This window comes from Oncorhynchus gorbuscha, linkage group LG09 (genome assembly GCF_021184085.1).
Source record: "Oncorhynchus gorbuscha isolate QuinsamMale2020 ecotype Even-year linkage group LG09, OgorEven_v1.0, whole genome shotgun sequence".
NCBI lineage: Eukaryota > Metazoa > Chordata > Actinopteri > Salmoniformes > Salmonidae > Oncorhynchus > Oncorhynchus gorbuscha.
In genome coordinates, this window is record NC_060181.1 from 59,630,484 (window position 1) to 59,644,192 (window position 13,709).

The window sequence follows — 13,709 nt, forward strand, 5'->3', positions numbered from 1 at the left end:
CAATATTTTTTTTTATAAAAGCCATTTATTAAAGGGATAATCCACTCCAAACCACTAATTCCAATAATTAACTGTGTTAAAGCCATTTATTAAAGGGATAATCCACTCCAAACCACTAATTCCAATAATGAACTGTGTTAAAGCCATTTATTAAAGGGATTAATCCACTCCAAACTACTAATTCCAATAATTAACTGTGTTAAAGCCATTTATTAAAGGGATTAATCCACTCCAAACCACTAATTCCAATAATTAACTGTGTTAAAGCCATTTATTAAAGGGATTAATCCACTCCAAACCACTAATTCCAATAATTAATCGTGTTATAACACATAGTTGAAGTCGGAAGTTTACATACACTTAGGTTGGAGTCATTAAAACTCGTTTTTCAACCACTCCACAAATTTCTTGTTAACAAACTATAGTTTTGGCAAGTCGGTTAGGACATCTACTTTGTGCATGACACAAGTCATTTTTCCAACAATTGTTTACAGACAGATTATTTAACTTTTAATTCACTGAATCATAATTCCAGTGGATCAGAAGTTTACATACACTAAGTTGACTGTGCCTGGAAAGCTTGGAAAATTCCAGAAAATGTCATGGCTTTGGAAGCTAGTGATAGGCTAATTGACATCATTTGAGCCAATTGGAGGTGTACCTGTGGATGTATCTCAAGGCGTACCTTCAAACGTAGTGCATCTTTACTTGACATCATGGGAAAATCCAAAATAATCATCCAAGAGCCCAGGAAAAAAAATTGTATACCTCAAAGTCTGGTTCATCCTTGGGAGCAATTTCCAAATGCCTAAAGGGTACCACCTTCATCTGTACAAACAATAGTACGCAAGTATAAACACCATGGGACCACACAGCCATCACACCGTTTAGGAAGGAGATGCATTCTGTCTCCTAGAGATCAACTTACTTCGGTGCGAAAAGTGCAAATCAATCCCAGAACAACATCAAAGGACCTTGTGAAGATGCTGGAGGAAACAGGTACAAAAGTATCTATATCCACAGTAAAACGAGTCCTATATCAACAACCTGAAAGGCGGCTCAGCAAGGAAGAAGCCACTGCTCCAAAACATGCATAAAAAAGCCAGACTACGGTTTGCAATTGCACATGGGGACAAAGATCGTACTTTTTGGAGAAATGTCCTAAAATTACCATTGTTCTGTTTGGAGGAAAAATGGGGAGGCTTGCAAGCAGAAGAACACCATCCCAAACATGAAGCACGGGGGTGGCAGCATCATGTTGTTGGGGTATTTTGCTGCAGGAGGGACTGGTGCACTTCACAAAATCGATGGCATCATGAGGCAGGAAAATGATGTGGATATATTGAAGCAACATCTCAAGACATCAGTCAGGAAGTTAAAGCTTGGTCGCAAATGGGTCTTCCAAATGGACAATGACCCCAAGCTAACTTCGAAAGTTGTGGCAAAATAGCTTAAGGACAACAAAGTCAAGGTATTGGAGTGGCCATCACAAAGCCCTGACCTCAATCCGATAGAAGATGTGGGCAGAACTGAAAAAGCGTGTGCGAGCAAGGAGGCCTAGAAACCTGACTCAGTTACAAGCTCTGTCAGGAGGAATGTGCCAAAATTCACCCAGCTTATTGTGGGAAGCTTGTGGAAGGCTACCCTAAATGTTTGACCCATGTTAAACTATTTAAAGGCAATGCTACCAAATACTACTTGAGTATCTAAAGAAATAAAAGCTGAAATAAATAATTCTCTACTATTATTCTGACATTTCACATCTTAAAATAAAGTGGTGATCCTAACTGACCTAAAACAGGGAATTTGTATTCAGATTAAACTGAGTTTAAATGTATTTGGCTAAGGTGTATGTAAACTTCCGACTTCAACTGTATGAACAATATTTTTAGGTAAACAAATGTTTCATTTTGTGTTCATAACAAGGTTGGTAGCAGCATGTAAAAATCATTGTGGAGATCTGTTGCAGCTCAAGTCAACTACTAAACCCACAATGCTATGCTCTCTGGGCTGTCTGCACACAATAATACCAATGTCAATATTAGCATGTGAAGTAGCTAAACAAACTGCACTATCAATTTAGGAGTCTCTCACCGAGTTCAATTAGCAATTCTCTGCCCAGAGCAAGTGCAGCGTATGTTGCTATGGGAGCATTGCAAGATGGTACTTGAAGGGAAAAACTGAGTTGAATCATTTGCTACACTGTTTAGCTTGAGCACATCTAAGCGAAAAAAATAAACATTGTCATAACAATATAAACGGAGTTCTAGACAAGTATGCCCATATCATCTAACTGATTTGTCAATCTGGAGTGCAGGTAATTGTTTTAAAAGCTTTATGATATAATATAATAATAATAATATATGCCATTTAGCAGACGCTTTTATCCAAAGCGACTTAGTCATGTGTGCATACATTCTACGTATAGGTGGTCCCGGGGATCGAACCCACTACCCTGGCGTTACAAGCGCCATGCTCTACCAACTGAGCTACAGAAGGACCACTATGAAAGGGGATAACACACTATACCATATCACCAGTGACAAGAACCATGTAACTATGACATGTTCCTACATGATTTCCTGATTTCACAGATGGACCACTTTAGAATTTAAATCATGGGGAAAATGTTTCATTTAACCACTGATAGAACAGAAGATTTCACCAAATTGACAGGAGTGTCATGATTTTTATTTCTGGGGTGGATTATCACTTTAAATCAAAGGGAAATGCCTCATAACTGGTTTTAATACATTCTGAAACCAAATGTTCTTTTTACTTTTATTTTTTTTCTTTGTATTTAAATCAAATGTATTTATATAGCCCTTCGTACATCAGCTGATATCTCAAAGTGCTGTACAGAAACCCAGCCTAAAACCGCAAACCGCAATGCAGGTGTAGAAGCACGGTGGCTAGGAAAAACTCCCTAGAAAGGCCAAAACCTAGGAAGAAAATAGGCTATGCGGGGTGGCCAGTCCTCTTCTGGCTGTGCCGGGTGGAGATTATAACAGAACATGGACAAGATGTTAAAATGTTCATAAATGACCAGCATGGTCAAATAAAAATGATCACAGGCAGAACAGTTGAAACTGGAGCAGCAGCACGGCCAGGTGGACTGGGGACAGCAAGGTGTCCTCATGTCAGGTAGTCCTGAGGCACGGTCCTAGGGCTCAGGTCCTCTGAGAGAGAAAGAAAGAGAGAATTAGAGAGGGAGCATACTTAAATTCACACAGGACACGAGAAGTACTCCAGATATAACAAACTGACCCTAGCCCCCCGACACAAACTACTGCAGCATAAATACTATAGGCTGAGACAGGAGGCGTCAGGAGACACTGTGGCCCCATCCGAGGACACCCCCGGACAGGGCCAAACAGGAAGGATATAACCCCACCCACTTTGCCAAAACACAGCCCCCACACCACTAGAGGGATATCTTCAACCACTAACTTACCATCCTGAGACAAGGCCGAGTATAGCCCACAAAGATCTCCACCACGGCACCCCTCCTAGGGACGGTATGAAAGAGCCCTAGTAAGCCAGTGACTCAGCCCCTGTAATAGGGTTAGAGGCAGAGAATCCCAGTGGAAAGAGGGGAACCGGCCAGGCAGAGACAGCAAGGGCGGTTCATTGCTCCAGAGCCTTTCCGTTCACCTTCCCACTCCTGGGCCAGACTACACTCAATCATATGACCCACTGAAGAGATGAGTCTTCAGTAAAGACTTAAAGGTTGAGGCCGAGTTTGCATCTCTCACATGGGTAGGCAGACCATTCCATAAAAATGGAGCTCTATAGGAGAAAGCCCTGCCTCCAGCTGTTTGCTTAGAAATTCTAGGGACAATTAGGAGGCCTGCGTCTTGTGACCATAGCGTACGTGTAGGTATGTACGGCAGGACCAAATCAGATGGAAAAAAGCTGTCCTTGAAACAGTCTTGATATGTTCTTCAAAAGAGAGATCAGGGTCCAGAGTAACGCAGAGGTCCTTCAGTTTTGTTTGAGATGACTGTACAACCATTAAGATTAATTGTCAGATTCAACAGAAGATCTTTTGTTTCTTGGGACCTAGAACAAGCATCTCTTTGTCAGAGTTTAAAAGAAGAACGTTTGCAGCCATTCATTTCCTTATGTCTGAAACACATGCTTCTAGCGAGGGCAATTTTGGGGCTTCACCATGTTTAATTGAAATGTACAGCTGTGTGTCATCCGCATAGCAGTGAAAGTTAACATTATGTTTTCGAATGACATCCCCAAGAGGTAAAATATATAGTGAAAACAATAATGGTCCTAAAACGGAACCTTGAGGAACACCGAAATTTACAGTTGATTTGTCAGAGGACAAACCATTCAGAGACAAACTGATATCTTTGCGACAGATAAGATCTAAACCAGGCCAGAACTTGTCCGTGTAGGCCAATTTGGGTTTCCAATCTCTCCAAAAGAATGTGGTGATCGATGTTATCAAAAGCAGCACTAAGGTCTAAAAAAAGGCCAAAATGGTCATTTACCTCCTTCACAAGTGCAGTCTCAGTGCTATGATGGAGTCTAAAACCAGACTGAATCATTTCGTATACGTTGTTTGTTTTCAGGAAGGCAGTGAGTTGCTGCGCAACAGCCTTTTCTAAAAATTGAGAGGAATGGAAGATTCGATATAGGCAGATAGTTTTTTATATTTTCTGGGTCAAGGTTTGGCTTTTTCAAGAGAGGCTTTATTACTGCCACTTTTAGTGAGTTTGGTACACATCCGGTGGATAGAGAGCTGTTTATTATGTTCAACATAGGAGGGCCAAGCACAGGAAGCAGCTCTTTCAGTAGTTTAGTTGGAATAGGGTCCATTATGCAGCTTGAAGGTTTAGAGGCCATGATTATTTTCATCATTGTGTCAAGAGATATAGTTCTAAAACACTTGAGTGTCTCTTGATCCTAGGTCCTGGCAGAGTTGTGCAGACTCAGGACAACTGAGCTTTGAAGGAATACGCAGATTTAAAGAGGAGTCCGTCATTTGCTTTCTAATAATTAATAATAATAATTCCTGGAAGAAGCTAGCTAGCTTACAAAGAATAACAACAAAAAATATCTAGTTAACAGAAGAAAGAAGACAAAATAAGGACAAAATAAGGACAGAAGAAAAAGGAAAAGAAAGAGTACAACAAAGTGAAACAGTCAGCACTTCTATTGCAACTTCGTATTTCGTCGTCCTAACGTAGTCTACACTGCTATCTGCCCAGCAGCTAGCCAGCTAGCAAACGTCCACCGTCTACCGAATAGCAGCACTGTAGAAACTATTACACTCAACTGAACGACTTGATTAGTGTTGTGTTAGCTAGCTACATAGTTGTCTTCGTATCCAAGATAATTGTGTAGTTTAGAGCGTGTAGTCTTAGAGTGATTATCTTAATTTACCGAGGTTAGCTAGCCAGCTATTTGTCGTCCTTAACGTAGGAGACACTGCTAGCTAGCCAACAGCTAGCCAACGTCTACTGAATAGAACTTCCGCACTCAACAACCCGGTCGCATTCCGCTTCGCTCCACAGGTAGTATCACATTTTTCATTTCATTTCATTACAGCACAACGGTTTGATTTGTTTGATCGTAGCTAGCTACATAGCTAGCTACATAGCCGTCTGTGTATCAAAGATAATTGTGTAGTCTAGAGCGATTTTCTAGGTTAGCTAGCCAGCTATTGTCGTTCTTTTAACGCAACGTAACGTAATCAACACTGCTAGCTAGCCCCCGAATAGCAGCACTGTAGAAACTATTACACTCAACGGAACGACTTGATTAGTGTAGTGTCAACAACAGCCACTGCCACTGCCTACAAAGTCACCAACGCAGCCACTGCCAGCCCTACTTCAGCAGTACTGTATCATTTTAATCATTTTAGTCAATAAGATTCTTGCTACGTAAGCTTAACTTTCTGAACATTCGAGACGTGTAGTCCACTTGTCATTCCAATCTCCTTGCATTAGCGTAGCCTCTTCTGTAGCCTGTCAACTATGCGTCTGTCTATCCCTGTTCTCTCCTCTCTGCACAGACCATACAAACGCTCCACACCGCGTGGCCGCTGCCACCCTAATCTGGTTGTCCCAGCGCGCACGACCCACGTGGAGTTCCAGGTCTCCGGTAGCCTCTGGAACTGCCGATCTGCAGCCAACAAGGCAGAGTTCATCTCAGCCTATGCCTCCCTCCAGTCCCTTGACTTCTTGGCACTGACAGAAACATGGATCACCACAGATAACACTGCTACTCCTACTGCTCTCTCTTCGTCCGCCCACGTGTTCTCGCACACCCCGAGAGCTTCTGGTCAGCGGGGTGGTGGCATCGGGATCCTCATCTCTCCCAAGTGGTCATTCTCTCTTTCTCCCCTTACCCATCTGTCTATCGCCTCCTTTGAATTTCATGCTGTCACAGTTACCAGCCCTTTCAAGCTTAACATCCTTATCATTTATCGCCCTCCAGGTCCCCTCGGAGAGTTCATCAATGAGCTTGATGCCTTGATAAGCTCCTTTCCTGAGGACGGCTCACCTCTCACAGTTCTGGGCGACTTTAACCTCCCCACGTCTACCTTTGACTCATTCCTCTCTGCCTCCTTCTTTCCACTCCTCTCCTCTTTTGACCTCACCCTCTCACCTTCCCCCCCTACTCACAAGGCAGGCAATACGCTCGACCTCATCTTTACTAGATGCTGTTTTTCCACTAACCTTATTGCAACTCCCCTCCAAGTCTCCGACCACTACCTTGTATCCTTTTCCCTCTCGCTCTCATCCAACACTTCCCACACTGCCCCTACTCGGATGGTATCGCGCCGTCCCAACCTTCGCTCTCTCTCCCCCGCTACTCTCTCCTCTTCCATCCTATCATCTCTTCCCTCTGCTCAAACCTTCTCCAACCTATCTCCTGATTCTGCCTCCTCAACCCTCCTCTCCTCCCTTTCTGCATCCTTTGACTCTCTATGTACCCTATCTTCCAGGCCGGCTCGGTCCTCCCCTCCCGCTCCGTGGCTTGACGACTCTTTGAGAGCTCACAGAACAGGGCTCCGGGCAGCCGAGCGGAAATGGAGGAAAACTCACCTCCCTGCGGACCTGGCATCCTTTCACTCCCTCCTCTCTACATTTTCCTCCTCTGTCTCTGCTGCTAAAGCCACTTTCTACCACTCTAAATTCCAAGCATCTGCCTCTAACCCTAGGAAGCTCTTTGCCACCTTCTCCTCCCTCCTGAATCCTCCTCCCCCCCCCTCCTCCCTCTCTGCAGATGACTTCGTCAACCATTTTGAAAAGAAGGTCGACGACATCCGATCCTCGTTTGCTAAGTCAAACGACACCGCTGGTTCTGCTCACACTGCCCTACCCTGTGCTCTGACCTCTTTCTCCCCTCTCTCTCCAGATGAAATCTCGCGTCTTGTGATGGCCGGCCGCCCAATAACCTGCCCGCTCGACCCTATCCCCTCCTCTCTTTTCCAGACCATTTCCGGAGACCTTCTCCCTTACCTCACCTCGCTCATCAACTTATCCCTGACCGCTGGCTACGTCCCTTCCGTCTTCAAGAGAGCGAGAGTTGCACCCCTTCTGAAAAAACCTACACTCGATCCCTCCGATGTCAACAACTACAGACCAGTATCCCTTCTTTCTTTTCTCTCAAACTCTTGAACGTGCCGTCCTTGGTCAGCTCTCCCGCTATCTCTCTCAGAATGACCTTCTTGATCCAAATCAGTCAGGTTTCAAGACTAGTCATTCAACTGAGACTGCTCTTCTCTGTATCACGGAGGCGCTCCGCACCGCTAAAGCTAACTCTCTCTCCTCTGCTCTCATCCTTCTAGACCTATCGGCTGCCTTCGATACTGTGAACCATCAGATCCTCCTCTCCACCCTCTCCGAGTTGGGCATCTCCGGCGCGGCCCACGCTTGGATTGCGTCCTACCTGACAGGTCGCTCCTACCAGGTGGCGTGGCGAGAATGTTTCCTCACCACGCGCTCTCACCACTGGTGTCCCCAGGGCTCTGTTCTAGGCCCTCTCCTATTCTCGCTATACACCAAGTCACTTGGCTCTGTCATAACCTCACATGGTCTCTCCTATCATTGCTATGCAGACGACACACAATTAATCTTCTCCTTTCCTCCTTCTGATGACCAGGTGGCGAATCGCATCTCTGCATGTCTGGCAGACATATCAGTGTGGATGACGGATCACCACCTCAATCTGAACTTCGGCAAGACGGAGCTGCTCTTCCTCCCGGGGAAGGACTGCCCGTTCCATGATCTCGCCATCACGGTTGACAACTCCATTGTGTCCTCCTCCCAGAGCGCTAAGAACCTTGGCGTGATCCTGGACAACACCCTGTCGTTCTCAACTAACATCAAGGCGGTGGCCCGTTCCTGTAGGTTCATGCTCTACAACATCCGCAGAGTACGACCCTGCCTCACACAGGAAGCGGCGCAGGTCCTAATCCAGGCACTTGTCATCTCCCGTCTGGATTACTGCAACTCGCTGTTGGCTGGGCTCCCTGCCTGTGCCATTAAACCCCTACAACTCATCCAGAACGCCGCAGCCTGTCTAGTGTTCAACCTTCCCAAGTTCTCTAGTCACCCCGCTCCTCCGCTCTCTCCACTGGCTTCCAGTTGAAGCTCGCATCCGCTACAAGACCATGGTGCTTGCCTACGGAGCTGTGAGGGGAACGGCACCTCAGTACCTCCAGGCTCTGATCAGGCCCTACACCCAAACAAGGGCACTGCGTTCATCCACCTCTGGCCTGCTCGCCTCCCTACCACTGAGGAAGTACAGTTCCCGCTCAGCCCAGTCAAAACTGTTCGCTGCTCTGGCTCCCCAATGGTGGAACAAACTCCCTCACGACGCCAGGACAGCGGAGTCAATCACCACCTTCCGGAGACACCTGAAACCCCACCTCTTTAAGGAATACCTAGGATAGGATAAAGTAATCCTTCTCACCCCCCTAAAATATTTAGATGCACTATTGTAAAGTGGCTGTTCCACTGGATGTCATAAGGTGAATGCACCAATTTGTAAGTCGCTCTGGATAAGAGCGTCTGCTAAATGACTTAAATGTAATGTAAATGTAATAATCATGATCTTTTCCTCATGAATTTATCACTGCTGAAGTGAAAGCCATCCTCTCCTGGGGAATGCTGCTTTTTAGTTAGCTTTGCGACAGTATCAAAAGGGAATTTTGGATTGTTCTTATTTTCCTCAATTAAGTTGGAAAAATAGGATGATAGAGCAGCAGTAAGGGCTCTTCGATACTGCACGGTACTGTCTTTCCAAGCTAGTCGGTAGACTTCCAGTTTGGTGTGGCGCCATTTCCGTTCCAATATTCTGGAAGCTTGCTTCAGAGCTCGGGTATTTTCTGTGTACCAGAGAGCTAGTTTCTGATGAGAAATGTTTTTAGTTTTTAGGGGTGCAACTGCATCTAGGGTATTGCGCAAGGTTAAATTGAGTTCCTCAGTTAGGTGGTTAACTGATTTTTGTCCTCTGGCATCCTTGGGTAGACAGAGGGAATCTGGAAGGACATCAAGGAATCTTTGTTGTCTGTGAATTTATAGCACGACTTTTGATGTTCCTTGGTGGGGGTCTGAGCAGATTATTTGTTGCAATTGCAAACGTAATAAAATGGTGGTCTGATAGTCCAGGATTATGAGGAAAAACATTAAGATCCACAACATTTATTCCATGGGACAAAACTAGGTCCAGAGTATGACAGTGAGTGGGTCCAGAAACATGATGGACAAAACCTACTGAGTCGATGATGGTCCTGAAAGCCTTTTGGAGTGGGTCTGTGGACTTTTCCATGTGAATATTAAAGTCATCAAAGATTAGAATATTATCTGCTATGACTACAAGGTCCGATATGAATTCAGGGAACTCAATGAGGAACGCTGTATATGGCCTAGGAGGCCTGTAAACAGTAGCTATAAAAAGTGATTGAGTAGACTGCATAGATTTCATGACTAGAAGCTCAAAAGACAAACATCTTCTTTTTTTTTGTAAATTGAAATTTGCTATCGTAAATGTTAGGAACACCTCCGCCTTTGCGGGATGCACGGTGGATATGGTCACTAGTGTAGCCAGGTGGTGAGGCCTCATTTAACACAGTAAATTCATCAGGCTTAAGCCATATTTCAGTCAGGCCAATCACATCAATATTATGATCAGTGATTAGTTCATTGACTATAATTGCCTTTGAAGTAAGGGATCTAACATTAAGTAGCCCTATTTTGAGATGTGAGGTATCATGATCTCTTTCAATAATGACAGGAAGCTATTCACAAAATAAAAGACAAGAAGGGTAAAATAGTAACAGATCCGCAGGATATTAATAAATGCTTTGCGCAGTTTTACTCAGCTATACCAATCAAAATGCGATGCTACTGATCCACAAACTATGGAACGCTTTCTCGCTGAATGTCAACTTCCTAAACTAGACAGGGGGCAGCTTCTGCACTCGATGCAGGGATAACTTTAGAGGAAATTAGCACAGCGATAGCACAATTTCCAAACAGCAAGGCCCCTGGGCCCGATGGATATGTAATAGTACTTCTTATAGAATTCTGCACCAGTCTATCTCCACTTAGGTTGCGAATGTTTAAACAATCCAAAGAAAATGCAAAACTCCCGCAAACACTGTGTGAGGCTACAATAGCACTGATCTTGAAAAAAGATAGATTCCATGGAGATGTCATCTTATCGCCCCGTGTCGTTACTCCCCATAGAAAACAAGGTGTTGACAAAGATATAGGCAAACCGATTGAAAACATACATTTCCGACATCATACACCCTGACCAGACAGGTTTTATCCTGGGCCGACATACTACAATTTGAGACGCCTTTTCAACGTAATGTATCACGATCACAAGGTTGAGGCAGTGGTAATAGCGCTTGATGCAGAGAAGGCGTTTGATCGGATTGAGTGGAAGTATATGATGTCGGTTCTGGAGCACTTCGGGTTCGGAAAGGAATTTATTAATTGGGTAAGAATTATTTATGCACACCCAATGGCGTCCGTGGTAACCAATCAAGAAATGTCGCAGTCATTCCGCTTGTTCAAGGGGTGCCGACAGGGGTGCCCTATTTCGCCTGCTCTCTTCGCTATAGCCATGGAACCCCTTGCTACTCGCATTCGGGCATGTGCCGATATAGCTTCTGTTAAAATAAAGGACACACAGCACTATATGCAGACGATGTTCTTTTGCTTTTGTCCAAGCCTAAAACGTCTATTCCACCCTTACTTAACATGATAAACACATTTGGCTCCTTCTCTGGCTACAAGATAAACTGGCAAAAAAGTGAGTTGATGCCAATATCACGGCCTGTGGATATGCAATTTCTGCAATCTACCCCGTTTAGAACAGTGATGGACAAGTTCACAAGCCTTGGCATTGTAGTGACGAGACCTTGATCAGCTATTGAAAGCGAATTGGGACATGAAAATATCAGCTTAAACAAAATATAGGCAGAGTTTTCCAAAAATCTATCTCCTTGGTTGGTTGTATAAACGCTATTAAAATAGTTGTCCTACCCAGGTTTCTTTACCTCTTCCAATGTCTACCCAATTTCATACCACAAAGCTATTTTAAGAAACTGGATTCAATAGTAACTCTAATTTTATGGGATAACAAGGCAGCCAGAATTACAAAGAAGCATTTATGTAAGTACAAAATAGAGGGGGGCTTTGGCCTTCCTCACTTTAAACTGTATTATTGGGCTGCTAATCTGAACATTGTGTCTTTCTGGAGGGAAAGTTTACCTGCGACGAGACAGAAGGATATGCCTGCATGGCTTTTGATTGAGCTTTTTCCTCACTCCCTGCACTTGTTAATAGCCCATCATATGTGAAGAAATCCACTCTCTAACCCAGTCAAAACTGTTCGCTGCTCTGGCTCCCCAATGGTGGAACAAACTCCCTCACGACGCCAGGACAGCGGAGTCACCACCTCCCTGAAACCCCACCTTTTAAGGAATACCTAGGATAGGATAAAGTAATCCCATCACTATTGTAAAGAATGTCAAATGAATGCCAATTTGTAAGTCGCTCTGGATGACTCTAAATGACTTAAATGTAAATGTAATTTGTCATACACTTAGGATCTGGAAACATATTAGGTATTTTCTTAACATACCCACTGTATACATTGACAGCCCGATTTGCCTGAATCATGCTTTCCACCCCGCATTGGATGATGTGGTGTTTTCACAGTGGAGGGAGAAGGGGCTCACAACAATTGGTAATCTATACATAGATGTTCAGTTAGCTTCATTTCAACAATTACAGGGAAAGTTCAACATGCCAATAACACATTTTTTCAGATACCTCCAAATCAGGAATTTCACAAGGACACATATTCCACAGTATGGCATGAAGCCAAATAGTCCTACATTAGATAGCTTGATCCTTGTCAAACCCCATTCAAAAGGGTCGGTCTCTAGACTGTATGATGTGCTACAGGCCCACATAGAGGTATCCACAGACACCATTAAAAGGGCTTGGGAACAAGAACTTGGGTCAGAAATCTCAGATGAGGACTGGGTAGGAGCTCTCAGGAATATAAACCACAGTTCAGTGAATGCCAGACAACCTTGTACAGTTTAAGGCGATACACAGGTTACATTACTCAAAAGTAAAACTGCATAAAATATTCCCGGACACCTCACCACTGTGTGAGAAGTGCAAGCAGGATGAGGGGACGTTGACCCACTTATTCTGGACATGTCCTAAGTTACATGTTTACTGGGCTCTCATTTTTGATTACTTATCTAGAGCCTTTGATAGAGTTCTAGCCCCAGACACATTGACCGCTCTGTTTGGTACAGTTGATGGGAATAACCACGAAGGGAAAGCTGTCTCTCTTTGTACTCTATTAGCCAAAAGGCTCATATTGCAATTTTGGAAACTGGAGACTGTACCCACCTTTGAAATGTGGTTACGGGATTTAGGGAATGTAATACATATGGAAAAGATTCGATACAATACCTCCAATAGAAGTCCAATGTTTTACCAAATATGGCAGCCGATACTGGATAAATGGTCTAGTCCCGCTTCATAACTGGGTTAACGATCTGCTGCTACTCTGTGCTGTACTCTGTGCTGTGTTATTTTTGGCTTAACTACACTGCTTGTAATGACTATATGCTGTCTTCTTATACATGTACCACCTAATAGGATTTTGGATGATTTGTTTTAAGTCTAATACTGCGGGTAATGGAGTCTCCAATGACTAGAGTTTTCAATTTGTCAGAGCAAATGGTGGGAAGCTTCGGTGTCTCAGACCCCGTAACGGGAGGAGTAGAGACAAGAGAAGGCTCGGACTCAGACTCGCTGCTTAATGGGGAAAACCGGTTGAAAGTTTCTGTCGGCTGAATGAGCGACACCGGTTGTGCATTCCTACAGCATTTCCCTCCAGAAACTGTGAGAAAGTTGTCCGGCTGTGGGGACCGTGCGAGGGGATTTATACTAACGTTTGTATCTGTACTTACTGGTGGCACAGACGCTGTTTCATCCTTTCCTACAATGAAATTACCCTTGCCTAATGATTGTGTCTGAAGCTGGGCTTGAAGCACAGCTATCCTGGCTGTAAGGCGATCGATCGTTCTCCTGTATATTATGAATACAGCAACTGCAAATAGAAGGCATCATGTTAATATTACTAATTAGATTCAGCTGTTGGAGGTCCTGACCAACCATGTCCAGATAAAGTGTCCGGAG

General features: G+C 44.2%; 1 protein-coding gene across 1 annotated transcript in view; it reads left to right on the forward strand.

The window, feature by feature from the left end:
* The window catches only part of LOC124043845 (ceramide synthase 6-like), a 34,227-nt gene that overhangs the window by 12,689 nt on the left and 7,829 nt on the right, over positions 1–13,709 (forward strand). The gene's annotated exons all lie outside the window — the stretch shown is intronic.